This window comes from Sus scrofa, chromosome 4 (assembly GCF_000003025.6).
Source record: "Sus scrofa isolate TJ Tabasco breed Duroc chromosome 4, Sscrofa11.1, whole genome shotgun sequence".
Lineage (NCBI taxonomy): Eukaryota > Metazoa > Chordata > Mammalia > Artiodactyla > Suidae > Sus > Sus scrofa.
In genome coordinates this window covers 36399854-36423259 of record NC_010446.5, presented here as the reverse complement: position 1 = coordinate 36423259, position 23406 = coordinate 36399854, and the positions used below count along the sequence as shown (strand labels likewise).

The 23406-nt window shown below is 39.7% G+C and overlaps 1 protein-coding gene across 3 annotated transcripts in view; it reads right to left on the bottom strand.

The window, feature by feature from the left end:
* The window catches only part of ANKRD46 (ankyrin repeat domain 46), a 44981-nt gene extending 22331 nt beyond the window's left edge, over window positions 1-22650 (bottom strand). Inside the window, exon 1 of one of the 3 annotated variants that reach the window (XM_013996571.2) lies at window positions 22530-22650. The gene's annotated coding sequence lies outside the window, so the exon portion shown is untranslated. Of the gene's footprint in view, window positions 1-22238; window positions 22360-22529 lie in introns of those variants that run through there. The other 2 variants (NM_001243356.1, XM_005662942.3) reach the window with 2 other exon arrangements.

Sequence of the window (23406 nt, the reverse complement as noted above, 5' to 3'; positions counted from 1 at the left end):
GAATCATCTAATTCGATCTCCCTGTTTTACAGGAAAGGCTACTGAGAGCCAGAGAGACCATTAACTGTACAACCATCATCTCTAAGGTTCTAGCCTTATTCATGATTTATGGTAGAAATATAAGGTACATCATCTTCAACATAACGGGTTTTCACAATTCTCCTATAATATGTTTCCATTCGTGCTCCAAATTATGTGCTAGATGAAGCTATCATTTACTGCATCCTTAATATAAATGTCCCATTCCAGTGACATAAGATGGTGGACATTCGACTATACAACCCTAGGCTATACAACCCCAGAGAGGATCTAGTAAGCGTCTCTGAGGTGTAGTCTGATTGCTTGTGAAGGCAGGCTAATCACTCTAGTCCAGGCTCTATGATGTTTATACTCGTGGCCTAGGTAGATCCTTAGAATTCAGGAATTCCCTACACATCACTATTAGACCCACATCTTACCCCATTCATTCCAAACCCTAAGGACCCTAAGAATATACAGTGAAAAAATGACTGAAAAAAGGCCTAAGGGCCTAACTTAACCAAATCCTTAGAAATGGCATGTTTATGTATAGACACCTTATGGAGTGTCAGGTATTTCCTCTTTCTCCCCCCTGGAAATAAGAATTAAGGAGGAGACCTTTGGTAGGAAGTGAGTACAGAGTTTTAGTAAAAGAGCTGAGGAGTATCTGAGGCTTTAGAGGGAGGCTTAGGAGTTCCCACCATGGCTCAGCAGTAATGAACCCGACTAGTGTCCATGAGAAGTGGGTTCCATCCCTGGCCTCACTCAGGGGGTTAAGGATCTGGCATTGCCATGAGCTGTGGTGTAAGTTGCCAACTTGGCTTGGATCCTGCGTTGCTGTGGCTGTGGCACAGGCTGGCAGCTACAGCTCTGTTTTGACCCCTATCCTGGGAACCTCCATATGCCACAGGTGTGGCCCTTAAAAGATAAATAAATAAATAAATAGAACCTTAATTCTTTTCCTGCTATCTCTCCTTTGGACTGTGGTAGCCTATTTGGTAGCCTATTTGGGGGAGGTACCTTTTGATACCCCAAGAAAAGAAAGGAGTGAGGTATATGCTTAGAAATGGCTCTGGGTTCAAGAACGAAATAAGAATTTTTTTTTTTCCTACAAGGTTTTTAATGTTTTTTTTTTATTCCCAGCTCGTGAGGATAAAAATAAGCAAAGGGTTACAAGGAGAAGTTGTATTTTTGGGCTGGAGATTTCCTTACGCTGCCACTTAGGAACCTAAGTGGTAGGGCAAGAAGTGGGAGTTGCCAGTACTGTAAAGCAGAAGTGAATCAGCAGTCCTCACAGCTTTGTCGCTTCTTAAGAGCGGAACAGTAATTTCAAGTTGGGACAATAAATCCAGCAATCCTCTTTCTGACAGAGCCCTGGCCCCCACACAGCCTCTCCTGGTAAAATGGCAGATGTGGAAGGTGGCTCAAGTTTACATCTGTATACTCAGGTTCTAGGGACCTTTTCAGAAACGGGAATAGGGGCTGACAAATCCGCCGTATCAGTTTCCCATGGAACTATTCTGATGGACCGCCCAAGACCACCAGGTCACTGTGACCACCAAGGGAAGGAGTGGTCAGGGATGAAGGGCTGCACATTTTAATATCTACATGGCTCTTGTAGATTAGCTCTCTTTTGGGAAATGTCATCTCAATAGAGTGTTTTTCCTTAACACTGTCAATTAAAATTGTTTGCTAGATTTAGCAAATACAACCTTCATTTTCCTTCTGGTCCTTATTTTTGGTCTCTCGAAATGATTTAGCATTTTGTCATTTGGCCTGTGACAGATAGTAAGGAGACTGGGAATAATATGGCAAATGCCATCATTTAAAAAAAATTTTTTTTTCTGTATGAACTGTAGATAGCGTCATGATGTACTATAAAATTGTTAGAGTTCTTTTTTAAAACGGTGAACAACTGCTACTTTAAACTTTTCTCCTTGTACTCCAGAGAACTGCATTGTCAAGCAAAGATAATTATGATAAGAAAATTATTCTTTAAAATACTATGAAAAGATAATTACTTCATGGTCTTCAAACAGCAGATGGGAGAATAAATGTCTTATATTTAGATAAATGAAACAAATTACATTCTCAGAATTAATAAGCTTTGGATTTGGGAAAATGATCTAGGAAATTAGCATCTTAAACTGTAGAAAAGTGTTAAGAACAGATACAAAAACAAACTAAAGGCGGAGTTCATGCAGTGGATCGTTGGCATCTTAGAAGTTCTGGGACACAGACTGGATCCCCAGCCAGGCACAGTGGGTTAGGGATCCGGCATTGCCACAGCTGCAGCTTAAGTCATAACCACAGCTTGGATCTGATTGCTGGCCCAGGAATTCCATATGCCTCCAGGTGGCCAAAGAAAAAACAAAAGAAAAAAATAAACAAAAAGAAATATCTTTCAATTGATATGTGTCCTTTGCCCTAAGGTGAATCTCTAATAGGCAGCATATTGTAGGGTCTTGATTTTTTTATCCTTTGAAAATTATAATGCAATATACAAATATAAGATGCTAAATTTTTTGCTTAGTGTCCCAATAAAAGTTCACTTTAAAAAAGTTTAATCTGGAGTTTCTGTTGTGGCCCAGCAGAAACAAATCTGACTAGGATCCATGAGGATGTGGGTGTGATCCCTGGCCTTGCTCAGTGGGTTGGGGATCCGGCATTACTGTGAGCTGTGGTGTAGGTCGCAGACGTGGCTCAGATATGGCATTGCTGTGGCTGTGGCATAGGGCTAGCATCTACATCTCTGATTTGACCTCTTGCCTGGGAACCGCCACATGCTGGGAGTGTGGCCCTAAAAAGCAAAAAAAAAAAAAAAAAAAAAAGTTTAGCCTGAATTAAGGGTAAAAGGATTTCCACATCCTAGGAACAAGTAAAGGGCACTGATGGGAGCAACTCCTAAGACTATGGTGCTCTGAAAGTACAGGGTGAACAGAGAAATCCAAAGAAATGGTAACAGTACTTGGCATGTGTGTACATGGGACAGTTCTATACATAGTCCCATTTAGATATCTTTACCTCATCACATCTAATTCCCACCAAGATCACACACACACACACACACCCCTACACCTCAACAAAAACTCTGTACCACTGATGGAAATTTGAGAGTTGTTTTGTTGGGGTTACTAGAAGGGACTCTAATAACCCAGGCTTCTTTTTTGTTTTTGGCACACCCATGGCACACGGCGGTTCCCTGGCCACCTCACCATAGCAGTGACCCGAGCCACTGCAGTGACAATGCATGATCCTTAACCCGATGAGCCACCTGGGAACTCCAGCCATGTTCATCTTCTCATCCCAATCTTCATGAATATCACTTCCAAGCAAAAAAACCCCCAAAAAACCAAAAAACCAAACAAACAAAAACAAATTTTCTAGTGGCTCCCAAGATCCAAGCATGACTTTTTACGTAATCTATTCTAATAAACTCCTAACCATTCTCCATTTACACCTTCATCACTCTACAATTCATTCTCTCCACAGAAAACAAAATCTTTCAAAAACGCCTATCAGTTCATGTCATTCCTCTGCTTTAAACGGCATCCCAATACATGTAAGATCTTTAAAATCCTTACCATGACCTACAAAAGTCCTGAATGATTTTGTTCCGGCCTCTCTCTCCATTTTCAGCTTTAAACCATCCTGCCTTCTTGCTCTCCATATTCCAGCCCCTCCTGTCTCCTTCATGTTTCCTGAAGCTCTTTTCCGCCTCAAAGGCCCCAGAGAAACTTTTTCTATTGGAATGTACTTCCCTTGGATAGATCTTCACTTGACCGGCTCATTCTCAGCACTCAGGTCTCAGCTCAAATGAACTTACACCCACTTTTCACATCACCCTGTTTACCTCATTCCTGGTTCTTAGCACAATTTATAATTTTATTATTTGCTCATTTGGTTAATCATTTACTGTATTTCCATCTGAAAGTAAGTTCTTTGAGGGCAGGAGCTTGCTTGTCTTGAGGACATGATCCACAGTGTCTAGCAGGGCCTATGACATACTAAGTGCTCAATCCATACTTTTTTGGTTAAATGAATGCATGGTTCAAATGTAAATAATATATGTATTCAAACACACTTTCAATGGAGTCTGGAAATCAGTATACATAAATGCCTAAATGGTGACCACAGGGATGAAGACACTCATTGAAGCTGGATACAGGCTATAACTAAAAATACTAAAAAATGTATGGCCCCCAATGGGACACCAATAAAACTAATAACTGGCAGAATGGGTATCTCAATACTTTATGGAAACATCAGTATTAATACTGGTTATTTTTTTTAATTCAGAATACATGCTTTAACAAGTAAAATTAAATGTTTGATACATCTCAAATAAAAATACATTCAGATCAAATAAAAATATAAATTGATAAAAGCATATAAAAAGGCAAACTGTCATTCTAACACAAATTAGCAGAAAAATAAAATATTATTTAAAAATAAACTGAATAGGAGTTCAGTGGCATTGGTGGCATCTCTGTAGTACCAGGACAGAAGTTCAATCCCCAGCCCAGCACAGTGGGTTAAAGGATCTGGTTTGCCTCAGCTGCGGCATAGGTGGCAACTGTGGCTCAGATCTGGCCCGGGAACTCCATGTGCCACAGGGTGGCCAAAAAAGAAAAAATAAACATAGTAATAATAAAAACACGTAAAAGTGAAGAAAATGGAAACAATCTCAGAAAACTGAAAATGAGGAGTTCCTGTAGTGGCGCATCAGAAACAAATCCGACTAGGAACCATGAGGCTGCACATTCAATCCCTGGCCTCGCTCAGTGGGTTAAGGATCCGGCATTGCTATGAGCTGTGGTGTAGGTCGAAGATGCGGCTCAGATCTGACGTTGCTGTGGCTGTGGTGTAGACCAGCAGCTTAGCTCCAATGTGAACCTTAGCCTGGGAATCTCATACGCCATGAGTGCAGCCCTAAAAAGAAAAGAAAAGAAAAAAAAAAAAAAAGAAAGAAAATTGAAAATGAAAAATGCATCTGAATTTTTTTTTTTTGATAGCACAATTTTACAAGTGCAGTACTAGTACTGCAAATGAGTTGTGAGCTATTTTTGTGTGCATTTTTCCAGCTGCTGAAAAGTCTCTCCATATTAACTGGAAACAATATAATGGTAATGTAATTCTACATCTCCTGACTATTTCATCTTCAAATCATTTCATCTCTTTTTTGAGGTCCCACTCTTAATTCTTTATTTTTCCAGAAACTGCATCTTTTTTTTTAAATTTTTATTTTTACAGCATGGGGACCTAGTTACACATACATGTATACATACTATTTCCTCCCATTGTTGTGCTGCGATGTAAGTATCCATACATAGTTCTCAATGCCACACAGCAGGATCTCATTGCTAATCCATTCCAGGAGCAACAGTTTGCATCCGTTAACCCCAAGCTCCCAATCCCTCCTACTCCCTCCCTCTCCCCCCGGGCAGCCACAAGTCTATTCTCCGAGTACATGATTTTCTTTTCTGTGGAAACGTTCACTTGTGCTATATATTAGATTCCAGATATAAGTGATATCATATGGTATTTGCCTTTCTCTTTCTGACTGATTTCACTCAGTATGAGAGTCTCTAGTTCCATCCATGTTGCTGCAAATGGCATTATGTCATTCTTTTTTATGGCTGAGTAGTATTCCATTGCGTATATATACCACATCTTCCTAATCCAATCATCTGTAGATGGACATTTGGGTTGTTTCCATGTCTTGGCTATTGTGAATAGTGCTGCAATGAACATGTGGGTGCATGTGTCTTTTTTAAGGAAAGTTTTGTCCGGATATATGCCCAAGAGTGGGACTGCTGGGTTATATGATAGGTCTATGTATAGATTTCTATGGTACCTCCATACTGTTCTCCATAGTGGTTGTACCAGCTTACATTCCCACCAACAGTGTAGGAGGGTTCCCTTTTCTCCATACCCCCTCCAGCATTTGTTATTTGTGGAGTTATTAATGATGGCCATTCTGACTGGTGTAAGGTGGTATCTCATGGTAGTTTTGATTTGCATTTCTCTAATAATCAGAGCTGTTGAGTGTTTTTTTATGTGCTTGTTGGCCATCTGTATATTTTCCTTGGAAAATGGTCTATTCAGACCTTTTGCCCATTCTTCCTTTGGGTGGTTTGCTTTTTTGCTGTTGAGTTGTATAAATTGCTTGCATATTGTAGAGATTAAGCCCTTGTCAGCTGCACCGTTTGAAACTATTTCTCCCATTCTGTAAGTTGTCCTTTTGTTTTCTTTTTGGTCTCCTTTGCTGTGCAAAAGCTTGTCAGCTTGGTTAGGTCCCATTGGTTGATTTTTGCTCTTATTTCTGTTGCCTTGGGAGAACGACCTGAGAAAATATTCATGAGGCTGATGTCAGAGAATGTTTTGCCTATGTTCTCTTCCAGGACTTTGATGGTGTCTTGTCTTATATTTAAGTCTTTCAGCCATTTTGAGTTTATTTTTGTGCATGGTGTGAGGCTGTGTTCTAGTTTCATTGCTTTGCATGCAGCTGTCCAGCTTTCCCAGCAATTCTTGCTGAATAGACTTTCTTTTTCCCATTTTATGCTCTTGCCTCCTTTGTCAAAGATTAATTGACCATAGGTGTCAGGGTTTATTTCTGGGTTCTCTATTCTGTTCCAATGGTCTGTATGTCTGTTTTGGTACCAGTACCAGACTGTCTTGATGACTGTGGCTGTCTAATATTGCTTGGGGTCTGGAAGACTTATGCCTCCTGCTTGGTTTTTGTTTCTCGGGATTGCTTTAGCAATTCTGGGTCTTTTATGGTTCCATATAAATTTTTGGATTGTTTGTTCTAGTTCTGTGAAAAATGTCATGGGTAATTTGATAGGGATTACATTGAATCTGTAGATTGCTTTGGGTAGTATGGCCATTTTTACAATGTTCATTTTTCCAATCCAGGAACATGGAATATCCTTCCATTTCTTTACATCTTCTTTAATTTCCTTTATTAATGCCTTATAGTACTCAGCATATAAGTCCTTTATCTCTTTGGTCAGACATATCCCCAGGTATTTGATTTTTGGGGGTGCAATTTTAAAAGGTATCGTATTTTTGCATTCCTTTTCTAATATTTCATTGTTAGTATACAGAAATGCGACTGATTTATGAATGTTAATCTTATATCCTGCTACTTTGCTGAATTTGTTAATCAGTTCAAGTAATTTTTGGGTTGAGTCCTTAGGGTTTTCTATGTATGGTATCATACTGACTGCATACAGTGACAGTTTTATCTCTTCTCTTCCTACTTGGATGCCTTTTATTTCTTTTGTTTGTCTAATTGCTGTGGCTAGGACTTCCAAAACTATGTTGAATAGCAGTGGTGAGAGTGGGCATCCCTGTCTTGTTCCAGATTTCAGTGAGAAGGCTTTCAATTTTTCTCTATTGAGTATTATATTTGATGTGGGTTTGTCAAAAATGGCTTTATGTTCAGGAATGTTCCCACTATACCCACTTTGGTGAGAGTTTTTATCATAAATAGATGTTGGACTTTGTCAAATGCTTTTTCTGCGTCTATTGAGATGATCATATGGTTTTTGACTTTTCTTTTGTTAATGTGGTGTATGACATTGATTGATTTACGTATGTTTAACGATCCTTGCAAACCTGGGGTGAATCCCACCTGGTCATGGTATACCATCTTTCTGATATGTTGTTGGATTCGGTTGGCTAGAATTTTGCTGAGAATTTTTGTGTCTATATTCATCAAAGATATTGACCAACAATTTTCTTTTTTGGTGGTATCTTTGTCTGGTTTTGGAATTAGAGTGATCGTGGCGTCACAGAATGTCTTTGGGAGTGTTCCTTCTTCTTCAACCTTTCGAAAAAGTTTAAGGAGGATGGGTACCAGATTCTCTTTGTATGTTTGGTAGAATTCGCCTATGAAGCCATCTGGTTCTGGGCTTTTATTTGTAGGGAGTGTTTTTATGACATATTCAATTTCATTTCTAGTGAATGGTCTGTTCAGTTGGTCTATTTCTTCTTGATTCAGTTTTGGCAGGCTATAGGAGTCTAGAAAGTTGTCCATTTCTTCCAGATTGTCAAATTTGTTGGCATATAATTGTTCATAGTATTCTCTTATGGTTTTTTGTATTTCTGCAGTATCCATTGTGATTTTTCCTTTTTCATTTCTAATTTTGTTTATTTGGGTTCTTTCTCTCCACTTCTTAGTGAGTCTAGCCAGAGGTTTGTCAATTTTGAAACTGCAATCTTATTGCTAATAAGCTTTTAGCATGTGTCAAAGAAAACACTTGCAATTTGTTATCTCTTAATTTCATCAGGGATTCCAGAATCAATTTCAATACTGTTAATTTTAAATTCTGCTCATCTGGAAAGTCTTTGAATTAGTTAGGATTATTTTTATTTTCTTTTTGGCCATGCCTGTGCCATGTGGAAGTTCCCAGGCCAGGGATCAAATCCAGTCACAGCATTACCCAAGTCACAGCAATGATAACACTAGGCCACCAGGGAACTCACAGGATTATTTTTATAATAGAAGATTGGCTCTGACAATTTTCTTTCTCCTCTTGAGTAACTGGGAATGCAGAATAGCTTTTTTAAATGCATGTTAGCATTTGTTCAGTTTGAAATTAGGACATATAATTCTCTTGCAACGTCCCAAGGCATACATTTAAAAATATCCCAAAACTCCACAAAAATGTATCTTCCAAAATGATGTAAAACAGCACTAAATACTAGAACACCAAAATGCTGAGAACCAATATTGCAGTTATTAATGCTAGGTACCTTACAATGAAAATTTAAAGCCTTATGTCGTTGTAGCTACTGCACTGGACATAAAGTTACATCTTAATTACTCTTAGCAATGGGATCCTACTGTGTAGCACTGGGAACTCTGTCTAGTCACTTATGATGGAACACGTAATGGCTTTAAAATAATTCTTGACATTGTGTACTGGCAAGTCTTCCAAACTTGTCCTTCAAAAGTAACAATTATTTGCCACTCCCTGCCACTTGAGTGTAAGGATTACTTTGTCATGTATCTCAGTAAAGTTCATGAAAATTTTTGCTCACTACACTGAGTCATCCAATCCTTTTTTTTTTTTTTTTTTTTTTTTTAAGGGCCACTCCTGCGGCATAGGAAGTTCCCGGGCTAGGGGTCAAATCAGAGCTGCATCTGCAGCCTATGCCACAGCCTGTGGCAACATCAGACCCTTAACCCACTAAGCAAGGTCAGGGATCAAACCCACATCCTCCAGACACTATGTTGGGTTCTTAACCTACTGAACCACAATAGGAACATTGTGTCATCCCATCCTTGAGTGCAGAATGTCTGGGTATTCTTTGCTATTTTTATAAAAAAAAAAATTTTTTTTTGGCTTCACCCTGTGGCAAATGGAAATTCCTGGGCCATGGATTGAATCCTAGCTGCAGCTGCAACCTATACCACCCTGCGGCAATGCTGGATCCTTAACCTGCTGTGCCACAGTGGGAACTCCTTGTTATTTTGTTATTTTAAAATAAAATTTAAAAATTTTCTCTATGAAGATCTTGTATATCTACTATTAGTTTGTTTTTTCCCCCTGCTAGGATTCTATTTCTGCTAGGAAAAATTTGCTAGTTTAAATTTGCTTCTTACTGACAGCTAGGAATGGAATTAATATGTGTGTTGACTCCCACTGGCAACCTTGCTGAACTCTTATACTAGTTCTAGAAAAACATCTATGGTTCTAGTGAATTTTCTATGTATTAACCACATCACTTACATAGTACAGTGCAGCAGTTTTAAAATATCGCCATAATTCTTTGATATACCTCCCTTTAAGAAAGTTTACAGTACTATGTAATAACCTATATGGGAAAAGAATCTGCAAAGGAATGGATATATGTGTATGTATGACTGATTCACTTCACTGTACACCTGAAACTAACACAACACTGTAAGTCAACTATACTCCAATCAAAATGGAGTTTAAATCTCTCCTTGAGCAGTGGCTGACATAATAACTAACTTCTAACAAATAGAACATAGTAGAAATGGCTTCTAAGGATGTGTCATAAAAGACAGGGCAGCTTCCTCCTTGCTTTCTCATGGATCACTCACTCTGAAAGAGGCCAGCTGTCATGCCACAGGGACACACAAGCAGCATTACGCAGAGACCCATGATGAGGAACTTAGGCGGCTTGCCAGTGGTCAGCAAGAAACCGAAGGGTTCTGCCAATAGTCATGAATGAGCCATCTTGGAAAAGATCCTCCAGAACCAGACAAGCCCTCACATGACTGCAGTGAAAGACTAAGTGAAAGACGGTGCTAGAATCACCCAGCTAACCCACCTTCAAATTCCTGACACACAGACTCTGATAGAATAATCATTGGGAAGTTGCTGCTGTGGTACAGTGGGTTAAGAATCTGACTGCATCTGCTCTGGTCTCTGTGGAGGTGCAGGTTTGATTCTGGCCCTTCCCTGTGGGTTAAGGAACTGGCCTTGCCACAGATGGGGCTCAGATTCAATCCCTGGCCCTGGAACTTTCATATGCCATGGGTGAAGCCATAAATTAAAAAAAAAAAAAAAAAAAAAAAAAACACTGGTATTTTAAGTTTATCACTTTTCAAATTTATTGGCATAAAGTTATTCGTCATATACTTTCATGCCTAGAAAATAAATCTTGGAGTTCCTGTAATGGTGCAGTGGTTAACGAATCCAACTAGGAACCATGAGGTTGCAGGTTCGGTCCCTGCCCTTGCTCAGTGGGTTAAAGGATCCGGAGTTGCTGTGAGCTGTGGTGTAGGTTGCAGATGCGGCTTGGATCCCGCGTTGGTGTGGCTGTGGTGTAGGCCGGCGGCTACAGCTCCAACTGGACCCCTAGCCTGGTAACCTCCATATGCCGTGGGAGCAGCCCTAGAAAAGGCAAAAAGACAAAAGAAAAGAAAAAAGAAATCTTTATTGTATCTGTATTGTTTCTTTTTTTCTCTTTCTGATGTTGTCTGTGTTATTTCTCTCCTTGATCCTTATTAGTAGATGTTTGCTCAAATAGTTTTTTAAGGAATGAGGTCTGCTGTTTTACTGCTTCTGGTTCTGGTTTTTCTTTTGCTGATTTCTGTTGTTCCACTCCTTTTTTCTACTTTAAGAGTCATATAACTTTTTTTTACCTTGTTGACTTGTATCCTTAACTCACCTTTAATCTTGCCTTTTAAATAAATGTATTTAAGACCATAAATTGACATCGAAGTTAACTGGACCCCATTGGCTTTCATATGTAATATTTTATGTTGTTGTTTAAAAAATTTATGTAATTTCTGTGGTGTCCTCTCTAACCTATATAATTATATAGAAATACATTCTAAATACCCAAACGTGGTACTGGGAAAGCTTTTTGTTGTTAATTTCTAATTTATTTGCATTGTGATAGTAAAAGAACACGATCTCCAGGACAGAAATTTATTAAAATTTACAGACTTTCCTTGTGACCTGGTACAAAGTCACTTTTGGTTAACGTGCCATGTACATCTGAAAAGAATGAATAAACCATTAGTTGAAGACAGGATTCTAATCAATTGTATAAAACCCTTTGTCAACATTGTTAATTTTGCTGTGGAAATGTTCTGTATCTTTCTAATTTTTGCTATCTGACACATTGGTTTCTGAAAACAAAGTGTTAAAATCTTTCACCACGATTATGGATTTATTAATTCTGCAATTCCATCAAACATGGGTTATGTTTAGAGACTACGTTTAGGTACGTGCGGGTCACAATTGCTCTATTTTCTTGGAGGACTGTTTATCAGTGTGCTTCTTTATTCCTCTTACTACTTCTTGTCTTAATATTTGACATTAATGACTTTAACATTATTACAGTAGCTTTCTATGGTTATAATTTGGGTGGTTACTTTTCTATTTTAACCCTTTTATATAGTTTTCTTTTATAGTTTTGTGTATTTTATGAACAGTGGGAAACTAGATGGTTTTCTAACTGTTCTGAAGAATTTTTTTCCCATAGGTGAATTTAACCTATTTACATTTTATGTGATTTCTGACCTGTTTGGACTTATTTCCACCATCTTATTCTGTGTGTGTGTGTGTGTGTTTTTTTTCTTTTTTGCTTCTTTTCTACCATCTCTTGCATTATCACATTTTTTTTCTATTCTCCTTACTCCCATTGATTTAGAAACCATTGATCATATTTATTTGCTTTAACTGGTTATTTAAAAATTTTTGACATAACATGCTAATAATTTTTCTTAATGTCTAAAATTATCCAGAAATTTTATTCTGCGCCCACTATAACCACTGTAGAACATTCTATTTCATAACTGTTGTCTAGAACTTAATTGTACCTTAAAAAAAAAAAAAAAACCCAAGTTTGAAAAGAATGCTTAACTAAATTTATCAACATTTTGTCAATCAGACCACTCTTTGAGGGAAAAAAAAAAACCCACCTCCACTATAGATTCACTTTTTGAGTTTAAGTTTATCCTTTAGTTCTTTTAGTAAGGAACAGTGAGTAGTAAACTCTTTGTCTTTGGAAACTTGAATGCGGCTTTACTTTGACTTTATTCTTGAACGATGTGATTACAAGGTTGCAGCTGGCAGTTACTTTTCCTCAGCACTTTGAGGCTTTCACTCCACAGCTGCCTGGCATCTATTTGTGCTAGGAGTTGTCCACTTCAGTGCTACTGTTGTGTAAGGAATGTTTCTTTCTTTTTCTTTGGTTTAAAATTTTTCACTTTATCTTTCATGTTCTACCTGTGTCACTGGAATCTATTTAGGAGGACCGATTTATTCTGCTTGGGACTCAGAGTGTATTTTAATCTAAGGACCATCTCTTTCTTGAATTCTGGAGAATTCCTTTTTTTTTTTTTGTCTTTTTGCCATTTCTTGGGCCGCTCCTGCAGCATATGGGAGGTTCCCAGGTTAGGGGTCTAATCAGAGCTATAGCTGGCAGCCTACACCAGAGCCACAGCAACGTGGGATCCGAGCCACATCTGCGACCTACACCACAGCTCATGGCAACACCAGATCGTTAACCCACTGAGCAAGGGCAGGGACCAAACCTGCAACCTCATGGTTCCTAGTTGGATTCGTTAACCACTGCACCACTGCGGAACTCCCTGGAGAATTCTTATTATCACTTCAAACATTACCTCTCAATCATGTTTGTTGGAAACTCAATTTATTTTCTTAAAAACAAACAAAAAACATCAAACTATTCTGTGCTACTTCTAGGTACAGTTCTGAGCACTATCTTCTAATCTACTTATCTCCTCTGGCTGGACTGAGCCTAAATGTTTACCATACATTAAAAAAAAAAAACAACTGTACTTTTCATTTCTAAGAGTTCTAATTTTATCTTCATATCCATCTGCTCTTATTGCTTTTGTTTCATAATTTACTGTGATTTTTTTTTCATGAATCCAAGTCCTTTCTCTATTTGAGCATAATGATAATTAAAAGTCTTTGCTGGAACAACAAGGATATACTGTATAGTAGAGGGAATCATAGCCATTACCTGTAATAACCTATAAAGGAGTATAATCTGCAAAAATACTGAATCACTATGCTGTATACCTGAAACTAATACTGTATACAACTACACTTCAATTTTTAAAAAAAAGAGAGGAAAATCTCTGTTGGATGGTTTCCTAAAATTTCTTACATCAAGGGTGAATTTGTGTTGCAATGTTGATATTGTTGAATGGAATGTCCTTAGCACTGGGTCTTTTTCATTTACTTTGGAAGTTTTGCCACTAGCTTATTTTGGGAGAATTTATTTGCTTGTTTTTGTTCTCCATTCCTCCTCCCCCATGATTACTCCCCCACACAACTGCAACTGACTGGCCACCTGACAATGAAGTTCAAAACCAGGTTTTATAAAAGATACAAGGTCTTATATAAGGTATAAAAGGTTCTTGTCTCTTGGCGACAGCAGGGCTATTATACATCGAGTCACTAAGCCAAAGTTTGGTTCAGTTTCTGGCTGCGAGACTGTGCCCTCTCACCTTGCTTTTAAGGTCCAGCTTTTTTTCCTGAGCAGTTTTATTTGGCCTCCTTTTATGCTTCATCTCTACTCAATGCCTCGACTTTAAGCCATAAGCTTACTCCAGTCTTTGGTCTTGTGTGCAGTACTTTTAATCCTCATTACCCAGCAGGAATCAAATTCTTGGCTGCCCACTTCCAGAACAGCTACAGCTCCTCTCACCATTTTGTGCTTCTATTCTAGACAGATATTTAATTTACTGTTCTGACTACTTCTTTTTGGCTTTTCACTTTTTATATTTTATCAGTTATTGCCAAATGCTAAAAACATGAACCTAATGTACTATTTTGACCCAAAACCAACGATGTGTTTTTCATTCCCTTGAAGGTTCAGTGCCACTGTAATGGACACAACTAGTTTCCTACCATTCCTACTTTTTCTTTTTACAGCCCCACCTACGGCACATGGAAGTTCCCCAGCCAGGGGTCAAATCGGAGCTGCACCAGAGGCCTATGCCACAGCCACGGCAACACTGGATCCTTAACCCACTGAGTGAGGCCGAGGATCAAACCCTCATCCTCAGAGAGACATCAGGTCCTTAACTTACTGAGCCACAACAGGAACTCCCCATTCGGATCTTCTGTCCCACCAGTACCCATCACTATTACTCTTGCCTATCTGTACATTTTAAAGGGATCGGCTCTGATTATTTTAAGCCATGTAACATAGTACATTACTCTAGCTGTAGTGGTCTATTTAAAGGTAGACATATTTCAGTCCAATAAGACCCTTTATTTGGAACGCTAAAGTGAAATATTCTTTTTCTGAAAATAAGGTGTAAACATGACATCTAAAATTGCTTCAGTCATTCATTTTGATAAATATTAGAAGGGACAGAGAAAAAGAGAGACAGAGGGGTGGGGGAAGGAGAGAGAGAGAGAATGAAAGAAGGGAAGCACACAGGGTAAGGAAGACAGAGAAACAGAGCCTAGCCTTGATTAAACCTCACGTGAAGCTCATATGAACTCTGGACTTTCCAAACACAGGCATCAATTAAGTCCCTTTCTTACTGACAGTTTAAATTAGGTTTTCTGTTACTTGGAGCCAAATCTTTAATGACACAGAATCTAAAGTAGTCATTACCACTTGATTCCTACCACTGTATGCTTCTGCCACTGCTTTTTCTTTTCTTCTTCTTTTTTTTTTTTTTTTTTTTCGCTTTTTAGTGCAGCACTCTCAGCATATGGAAGTTCCCAGGCTAGGGGTCGAATTAGAGCTACAGCTGCCGGCCTCCACCACAGCCACAGCAACTCAGGATCTGAGTCGCGTATGCGACTTACACTGCAGTTCATGACAGTGCCAGATCCCCAACCCACTGAGCAAGGCTAGGGATCGAACTTACATCCTCATGAATACCAGTCAGGTTCATTTCCGACACACCACAGAGGGAACTCCCCACTGCTTTCTAAGAAGGGAAAAAAATACTGCCTGTGTTACATGTTTCAGAAAAAGACAAAAGTCAAAGGAAGGGTGGGGTCTAATTATATCTCTCTTCAAGAAGGAGCTGAATTAAGGTCTAAGAAATCCCAGGTTTAAGTGGAACAAATAACACAGGACATTGGAAGCAAACTGAAAGCTAGGTAAATTATAGGAACTCACCAAGGAGATAATCTGAACATGTTCAATGGATACTCTGAATCAATGAGACAAAAATAAGTTCACTGTGGGAAAACTCTTACAGACAATACCAGTTTTTTGTTTTGTTTTTAAGACAACAACTAACAGGCAAAACACAGTTCCAAATGGGCAAGGGCCAGAAAGAGAATTAAATGAAAGAAGTGACATTTGGCTCTTGGAAAAAACTGCTATTAGAACTAAATAAGGAAGTTTCGGTCATGGCTCAGCAGAAATGAATCTGACTAGCATCACTGAGGACGTAGGTTCCATCCCTGTCCTCACTCAGTGGGTTAAGGATCCAACATTTCCGTGAGCTGTGGTGTAGGCCAGAGGCTACAGCTCTGATTCGACCCCTAGCCCAGGAACCTTCATATGCCTTGGGTGCGGCCCTAAAAAAAGACAAAAAACAAAAACAAAAGAACTAAAAATGCCGCCAAAGTTAGAATGCCTAGATAACCTGTTCTGATGATGTCACACACAGGATGTTTTTTTAAAAATTTAACTTAGGCTAAAGGAAAAAAAAGACACCATAATGTGTTAAGAGAAAATATAGGTTATTTGGCTAGTTTTAATACACTTAGCTTAAAAAGTAAAATGCAGCAGAATATCTAATCTCATAAAAACCTAATGTGGGCATTCTTGCATCTGTTTCTGACTGAGCTTGTGCCATCTCTAAGGAAAAATGTGCACATAACTTTTAATAGACTGTATTCAGAAACTTGTCAAAAGTGTCACTTATTGGATGGCTTATTGAATACACAAAAATATTAGCATTTCTTTGGCATATGTGTGTTTATGGCCATATGACCGGCGGGAGCTGGGGGCAAACAAATTGTCTATTTTTTATCAGATGGATGTATGTCTCCTGCTTATTGAACATACTTTAAGCGTAGAATTGCTTTGTTTCTCTACTAATTGCTGACAGGTCAGAAGTTAAATTATTTACAGTTTCTAAACATTGCCTTGGAGGAAATGCTAACAACTCCAGTGAACAAAGAGGTGTAGAAAAACTGAACAGCACTTAAAAAAAAAAAAAAAAAAAAAAAAAAGGACAAGTTTTTCTTTCTTGAATCCTCTGGGTACATATCCAAAGGAAATGAAATTATCATCTTGAGGAGATACCTGCACATTCATTCACTGGCAGCATGATTCACAACAGCCATGATATTGAAATAACCTAGGTGTCCACTGACAGATGAATGATAAAGAAAGTGTGGTATGTGTACACAATGGAATATAACCCAGCCATAATAAAGAAGGAAATCCTGTCATTTGCAACTACATGAATGAATCCGGAAGACATCATGCTAAGTGAAATAAACCAGACACAGAAAGACAAAACTGAATAATCTCACTTACATGTGGAATCTAAAAAAGTCAAACTCAGAGTTCCTGTGGTGGCACAGTGGAAACAAATCCAACTAGGAACCATGAGATTGCAGGTTCAATCCCTGGCCTCACTCAGTGGGTTAAGGATTTGGCACTGCCATGAGCTGTGGAGTAGGTCAGCCGCTACAGCTCCAATTGGACCCCTAGCCTGGGAACCTCCATATGCCACAGGTGCAGCCCTAAAAAGACAAAAAAAAAAAAAAAAAAAAAAAAAAAAAGAGAGAGAGAGAGAGAAAATAAATAAATAAATAAATAAATAAATTTTAAAATTATATTAAAAAGTCAAACTCATAGAACCAGGCCAAAGAACAGTGGTTGCTGGGGACTAAGGGGTGGGGAAAACAGAAAGATGTTGGTCAAAGGGTACAAACTTTTGGTTATAAGATGAGTAAGTTCTGAATAGCTAATGTCCAGTGTGGTGACCACAGTTAATAGTACTCTATAGTATCCTTGAAATTTGCTGAGCAGATCTTAAGTGTTCTCATTATACTCAAACACACACACAAAGCTAACTATGTGAGGTGATGGAGGTATTAACTTGAGTGGGATAATCATTTTACAATATGTAAGAATATTAAATCATGTTGTACATCTCTTAAAAATGCTGCATAAACTATATACTACAATTTTTGTCAATAATATTTCTTTTCATTTTTGTTTTTGTTTTTTTTTTTTTTGCTTTTTAGGGCCACACTTGTGGCATATGGAAGTTACCAGGCTAGGGGTCAAATCCAAGCTGTAGCTGCTGGCCTACACCACAGCCAGAGTAATCAGGGATCTGAGCCATGTCTGCAACCTACACCACAACTCACAGCAATGCCGGATCCTTAACCCACTGAGTGAGGTCGGGGATCGAACCTGCTTCCTCATGGATACTAGTCGAATTCGCTACTACTGAGCCGCCATGGGAACTCTGTCAATAATATTTCAATGAAGCTGAAGGGAAAGAGAAACAAGCATCTATTTAATTTGTAAATTAGCTATTATTTTGTTACTGATTTTATTTTTATATATACAGCTCAAGTTAATCATTCTGTCTCTATATTGATTTGGCAAAAAAGGACTTTGTTACAAAGATATAACCACAAACTCAAGTTCCAAGAATACCAAAAATAATTTTAAATAGGTAAATCTTTTTCAAACAACACAATACAACCCTTTACAGAATGCCTGTAAGAAAAAGTCTTTAGTAGAATGGTACTGAACAAATTTGGTACGACAGCTGCAATAGTCTAGTGACGATCTCAAAAAGTCTTCCATTTCTAAAAGGATGAATAATACAAAAAAGTCAACACAAAGTTAGTGAAAAACTCTACACCATAAGAGAAGAGGTTCATTAGCTCTACACAGAGAAAAGCATGCCACTGAAGACTATTTACAAGAAGAAATAGAAAAAAATGCAAAAAAAGTGGATTGGGAATATACAAAAAAATTAACTCAAGACACAGAAAAAAAAAGTACAGTAACAAGATTGGAATTTTTTAAAAAAAGACTAAAAATTAGATTAAAAACATTTAAACATTTAAAATAAAAATTGTAAGCAGTAAGGAAGAGAACAAATATTACAGAAAATCAAATCAGTGATGGAAAGGCCTAACCTAAGAAACTTTGCAAAAGAAAATAGCTTAAAAAGATGTGTGAAATGATTATCACAACTAGAGAGCAGAGCCAACCCATGAATAATTCCCAGAGGGGAAAAAAAGAACAAAACAACAAGTACAAGAAAGTACTTCCACCAAAATAAAAAAAGATTTCAATCTGTAGACTGAAGAACCTGTCACCTTCCATATAAAATTAATGGATTAAAAAAAATCAGTAGCTATAACCCTAAATTTCAAAATATTTTATTTAATCACTTTAAATCTTTGCGACACAACAGATGGCTATACTTGCAAGGTAAACGTACAGGACAAGGGTTTATACCCACAGTTAGGATAGTGTAAATCTGGTCTGTACTGTTTACCTTGTAGATTATTTTGTATTTGGGCATTAACTTACTGAGAGCAGAAATAAGAACCTAAGCTCATGTCTTCAGATAAAAAGATAGCATACTTCAAAAGAAATCCTGGCTTTTAATTCCTTTGCACATGAATTTGCTTTTAAGGGCAGTGTGTACACCTCTAAGTTAATTTTAACCTAAGGTAAGAACAAAGATAAGTGACAAAGGAACACCCTCCACCCAAGCGCTTTTATAAGCCCTGAAATACATTATGTCACAAGGACAAGCTTCACTACATATTGGTTTTGGAGGTTAGCGATACGTTATTATCATTGGTAGTAGTTTAGTTATTTTATTTCCAACAGTCACTGACAAAATAATCTAAGTCCAGTTGCTAAATAGGTGAAGCTGGAAATAAAATCATTTACTGTGGAGATGATTTACTCTCCTCTAAAGAGTTGTCCACACTCGCAGACTCCAATCCCTCTCCCCCTAGTCTCTCTTTAAACCACACCAATCAGATTTTCTCTCCCATTCTTCTTAAAGTGCTCTTAGCAACGACCTTCACATTGCTAAGTCCAATGGTCACCTCACAGACCTCATCTCACTTGACTTGTCAAATGAGCAGGAGGAGACAGTTGATCACCTTCTCCTTCTGGAAACACTCTCTGCGCCTGACTTCCAGCACTGCACACTCCTACCTGCAAAGGCTCTTCTCCCTCAGTCTCCTTTGCAGGTCTTAAACTCTCCAACCTCGGAACATGGTAAGTCCCAGAACTCAATTCTCACTTGTTTAGACCAAATCTCATGTGATCCCATGGCTTTAAATACTATCTATTTGCTAATGACTCCCAAATTTCTATTTCGAGTCAGGACTTTTCCACTGAACTCCAACTTCATATAACCCACTTCAACAGGCATCTCAAACCTGGCATGTCTAAGACTGAACTTCTGATTCCCGCTCTACCCACCTTCCCATCTCTCTCCATCTTCAAGTCTTCCCCGTGTCAGCAAAGGGCAACTCCATCCTTCCAAGAGCTCAGACTACAAGCCTTGTAGTCAATCTGCTCTTTCACTCTCACCCTCTACATCCAATCCATCAGCAAATCCTATGAGCCATACCTATAACACGACTGCTTCTCACTACTCTATTGCTACCACCTGGCCTAAACCTCATCATGGCTCATCTGCTTTACCGACCCAACTTCCTACCTGGGCTCCCTGCTTCCATCCTTGTTCCCATGGTCCACTCTGAACACAGCTGCCAGAGTGATCCTTTACACAGTTTAAGTCAGATCCTCTCCTCTGCTCAAAGCCTTCCAACCACTTTCCTCCACACTCAGAGAAAAAGCCAGTCTTTAACAGGCCCAGTTAGCTCTCGGACCCGACCCACCCTCCCTTACTGTGCTCAAACCCACCGGCTTCGTTGGTGGTCCTCTGACAAGCCTGATAATGTCTGGGCTTGTGCCCTTGACCCCTACACAGCTGCACGGCTGTCCCCGCCTCCTTCAAGTTTTGCTCAAGAGCCTTCTCCACGAAGCTGTTCCTTATTCTAAAACTGCTTCTGCTCCTTCTCCTGCACTCCCTATCCCCCTTCATGCTTTATTTTTCTTGTTAGCAACGGCTGCCATCTGACTAGATATATTTTGATTTTTAAAATCTATTTTGTGTATTGTCCCCATTCTCACTTTCCTCCAGGGGAATGTTATCTCAGGAAAGGAAAATTCTGTTTTGTTCCTCTTGCATCCCCAGTGCTTAGAACAGGGCTTGGCCCTGGAAGCACTCAACACATATTTGCTACAGGAATGCAAAATACACAAGCTCTTAAATCCCCATAAGGCTGACTCAGGACACTATAGTACCTAACTTCTTTCCACAATGGGAAATACCACTTCCCTTCTAACACTGATAGAAACTGGAAATTCTTTCTCTTCCACATAGCAAGGAACACAACTTGCTCTAAATTACAGGTCAAAAACCTCTTAACTCCTCCTCAGTCTTTCCAATGCTTTTCCTACATCCTCAAAAATAGTAACTGTCATTGAAAAATTTGTTTCCCTTCAGCACTACTGTCATAACATTGCAAAGACAAAGTGAACTCATTAAAATTGTGTCAAAATGCAAATAAGGAAAAGTAATGAAGCACATTAATAACCAGATAAACCCACCTCTGAATCAAACTGTATCAGAATGGTGAGGGCCAGTCCATGCTTAACTTCATTATCACTATTATCCTTAATGAGCAAACATTCTTCTTTTTAGGGCCACACCTGCAGCATATGGAAGTTCCCAGGCTAGGGGTTGAATCTGAGCTGCCAGCCTACACCACAGCTACAGCAACGCGGGATCCGAGCCACACCCCTGCCTCACCTGCGACCTACACTGAAGCTCGTGCAACCTCAGATCCTTAAGCCACTAAGCGAGGCTAGGGATCAAACCCACATTTTCATGGACTCTGTCAGGTTCTCAACCCGTTGAGCCAAAATGGCACTCCCATTTTTCTCATTACACTCATTTTTTAAACTATAAAGGAGTTGGTATAGGACTCTTGTGTTTAGCCATGAAAATTAAGCCAAGAGAAATGAATTCAAGCTACAAGTCAAATTAATAAACCAATATAACTCTTATGGAACACGTTTGGACAGATAACAAGCAGGAACAGTGGAGTAAGGGAGATGAGGTTCAAACCCCCGTTCACCTTTTTCTAGTTGTCCGACCACGGACAAGTCAGATGCTCTGTGTCTCAGTTTCCCTCTCTGTAAAATGGAAATGGCGGTACTTCCTAGTGTTGCTAAGGATTATACCAGGATATTAGATTTTAAGGCACTCAGCACAATGACATACAGTAAGCACTGAAGAAGAGAGCTATTACAATTCCTACAACCAGTCATATGACAACTCTTTAAGCGAGAAGCCCCTTGGTACCACTGTCATTTTTTAAAGAGTGAGAAGTGTTACTATTTAATGGTGTACTTTTCATCTCCTTACATTCTGTAGCCAAGTCTGAACACTAAAATAAATACATTTGCATTTATTTTTAAAATACATATGTATTTATTTTAAATAAATATTTTTCTCGAGGCAGAGCCCTACTGGAAGACAACCTGTTAATAAGAAGCAATGCTATCTTTGAACCCAGGCACCCAGGGCCTTGTGACAAAGGGACAGGTCACTTGCATCTCAGCAGCTTCTGTGTATGACTAGACTGCAGGTTCCTCGTCATCGGCCACGTACTGTCCGTGCCAACGCGGAGACAACGCACCTTTTTGGGCCCGACGCCGTGACAGCCGCCCGAGTCTTCTGCTCGCACCCCTGACCTCCCGATGCCCCGCGAGCACGCACGCCCGCCAGCCGCGGCTGACAGCGGAGCCTTTACCCACAAGCCCCCAGAACCCTCGCAGGCCCTTCCCAGCCCTCGGGATCAGCACAGCCCCGCGAGAAAGCCACCCGTCGCGCCACGACCGGCCTGGCTCCCCGAGGGCGCCCTCGCCCCTCAGGGCCCTCGGCCAAACGGCAGGGGAGATGTCAGTGGCTTTCGCCACGGCCCAGGTACCTTGGAGTTGCCAAGCACCAGCGACAGCGACACCTTCCCCGCGGCGACTGCGGAGGCGGCAGCGGCGGCGGCGACGGCAGCGGCGGGCGGAGGGGAGGGGTCGGCCACTGAGACGAGAGGGGCGCCCTGCTGGGCCAGAGCGGCTGTGCTCCGCCGCAGCCGGCGCGCCCCCTGGAGGCGGGCGGCCCGCAGGGCGGCTAGGCCCGCTTTGACTCAAAGACTAGGTGAGTCCACTTTGAACTAGGCGAAGTATCAAAACTGCGGCAGGGGAAGAAGAGAAAGAGAACCGAAAAAGGTTTCGTCGATCTGAGTCCAGGAGCATTTTGCACTTTTCACGTCCTTTTCTAAAGAAGTCTTTCACCTCTCAGCTAAAAGAAGGCTTCAAAGGCAAGGACAGTTTTACCTACAGCTGTAGGCATCAATTAATAATTGCTGACATTTAGGTAAGTCGTCTCTAAAAACGCACCCAATTGATGTATTATTTAGGTAAGTCGTCTCTAAAAACGCACCCAATGACTGGCTGCTGTCATTCTAAAATATGACCCTGAGTTTTTTTTCAAAATGGCTTTGAATGCTTAAACATCCCACTTTTTAGGATTCCCAGATGAAATCCAACATGTGTCCGGCCAAAACTAAAAATGTGGTGGGTGGTGGGAAGTTCATTTACTTTTAAGTTTACCAAGTTCAGTCCTACAGCCAAGGCTTGCCATGTTCAGTGATCCTCCCTCCCCTGAATTCTAGTATCCTCTCCCAGCCAAGCCACCCTCCAGGGGGTCTCATGTCCATCTTTCAAGGGCTGTTACTCAGCCTAACAGTTTGTTCCTGGCAATGCCATGTAAATGTTAGGGATTATTGTCAAATTTGAGAAAACCTCTAT